Source organism: Lepisma saccharinum (assembly GCF_977018435.1).
Source record: "Lepisma saccharinum chromosome 12 unlocalized genomic scaffold, izLepSacc3.1 SUPER_12_unloc_1, whole genome shotgun sequence".
In the NCBI taxonomy this organism is placed as follows: domain Eukaryota; kingdom Metazoa; phylum Arthropoda; class Insecta; order Zygentoma; family Lepismatidae; genus Lepisma; species Lepisma saccharinum.
The window spans coordinates 17,567,239-17,569,805 of record NW_028142891.1 but is presented as its reverse complement, the minus strand read 5'-3'; positions in this window follow the sequence as shown (position 1 = coordinate 17,569,805).

The following is a 2,567-nucleotide window of genomic DNA, read 5'->3' as shown; positions in this document are numbered from 1 at the left end:
GCATGAACCTAAGGTATGACAGCTGTGAGTGAGTGTGCTCACATATTCAAAAATTTGTAATAACTTATCAAAAAATGAGTGCAGAAAGTTGGATTTACGGTAAAAAGTATTTTGAAACATTACGTTTTAGCAACAAAGAACTTCATTCATTTGTAGGTAGGTTTACAATGCAAAAGTTGTCACCAATGTACAGTGATATCATACGAGAGAGAGAGACATATTTTTCATGTAGGATTTCCCTCATTTTAACAAGACGCTTATCAAGATAACACTGCAGTGGTGTTGTTTTTTAAATTGATTTCCTTGCCTTATTGGTGCTGTTTTGTTTCCATGACCAGTGTGAAAAAAGTATATATATATATGGAATGTGTATGGGATACATTTGTGGTACATTTTCCATGTTGGATTTAATTATTTATAGGGGTGTAAGGGGTGACCTTCCACGTAGTGCACCCAAATGTCAACCTCACTTCCACGTTAGTACACCCTGGACTGATGACTAACGAGGCTCTGGCGACTGGCACTATGGCAAGTATAATTTTGTGTGTGTTGTCCTGTTTCTTGTCGTTGTGTGTGCTGAGTGCCCATTTCCAGCCTCAGGTTTTAAGAGAAGTCAGAACATTTTAAGATTTTATGATTTTAGTTATGCAACGTTAGAGTTGTTATTTGTAGAGATAAGGGGCTGGCCCCCGTATAATGTGACGGGAGCAAAATAGCCTAAGTGCTGACGCTCCCAAAATTTTAAATTCAATCAATCAATCAATCAATTAATTATTTATAGGGGTGTAAGGAGTGACCTTCCACATAGTACACCCAAATGTCAACCTCACTTCCACGTTAGTGCACCCTGGACTGATGACTAACGAGGCTCTGGCGACTGGTGCGCTGTTGTTAACTGTGCATCTGGGTCAACAACAGCGCACCTAGCGGCAGCCAGAGAACTACAAACAAAAGACATACGCCAAACAACAGTACAGCAACTTCCAACGAGGATGGTGGCAGTGGCCACTGAAATTAATCGAAAAAGAAAAAAACAGCTTCGTGGATAAAAGTGAGTACTAGTTTCTCCGTATTTATATACTACCGCATCTCTCTTTTCCCAATTGTGAATATTTACACTGGATATCTCCTGCTCATCCAATAAAAAATTACTGGCTCTCTCGCTTGGAATTCGGCAATCGATAATTCATATTTGCCTACACAATGGAATATCTCGGAGAGTAATGAATTCTTCAAAATTTAAGAGCAAGTACTGACATATGAATAAATATGATACACATCAGGTGCATGCAGAATGAAAAGATTACCATCCAGCATTACATGAGTGACATTCACACAAAACACGTAAGGTTCTTGACATTTGATTAGATTATAATATTCATGATGAACTGATCTCATAGAATTTTCGAGTACTTTGTGGTGTCTCAGTCCTCCTCCGTGCCCGTGCAGTCTAAGGCACTGTGCTTTGGACTCTGACTGCAGGATGGCATGAGTTGCCAGGGATGTAAGTACAAAATGTTAGAAAACGTCAGTGAAGTAGAAAAAAACGGTGAATGTAATCCTTTTTTGTGTCGAAAGTTTTGTTTTGCTCTTACATGAAATGTTTCCGCCTTCCCACTATATTTCTGGACATACACTGATTTATATTTCAGCAATCAATTAAGGTTTACGTTGAAGTTTAAAGTAAATTATTTTTAATAATAATATTATTATTAAACACATTTTGATACAATGCCAAAGAACTGGCTTCGATACTTGGTGGAGCATGCGTTATTCGTATATTCGTATAATCGTCTTTGAAGTCGATCGTGCGTCGACTCTACCACCAATTGACGCCTTAGATGTCTTTGTGTCACGAGTGCATTGTGCTGCACGCATCTCCATTCCACATCCCAGTGGACCTGCGAGGCAACGCCCAGTCCCCTGGTGGACTGCGGAGATCAGTGCAGCCATCAAGGACCGCAATCATGCTCTCGATCGATTTAATAGAAACCACACTGCCGTAAACCTCGAGCAGTTCCGCATTAAGCGTGCCCGTGCCCGTCGGCTCATTCGAGCCAGTAAGAAGGCGTGCTGGGTCCAATACGTGTCTTCCCTGACGAAGCAGGCTTCGTCGAAAACCATTTGGACCAAAGTACGTAGCATCCAGGGGGGTGCATCTACTCCTCTGAGCGCTCTGGAGCACGACGGGACGTTGCACACCGATTCTGGAGACATAGCTAATATTTTGGCCATGCAGTTTTCTGATGCGTCTCGCTCTGAAAATTATGAACCACGTTTCCGCCGTGAGAAGGACCGTCAGGAACGACGCCGTCTAGTTTTTCGAAGTCATAACACATAACTCTCCATTCACTGAACGGGAGTTCGATCAGGCACTTCGAGATTCTAAGAATACAGCTCCTGGAGTGGACAAGATCCACTATGAGATGCTTCGTCATCTGCCCATTGGAGCAAGAAATTTCCTTCTGGCGGTATTCAACAGGCTTTGGTTGGAGGACTCTTTCCCCACTTCCTGGAAAGAAGCTATTATTGTTCCCATCCTGAAACCAGGTAAACAACGCACCGCA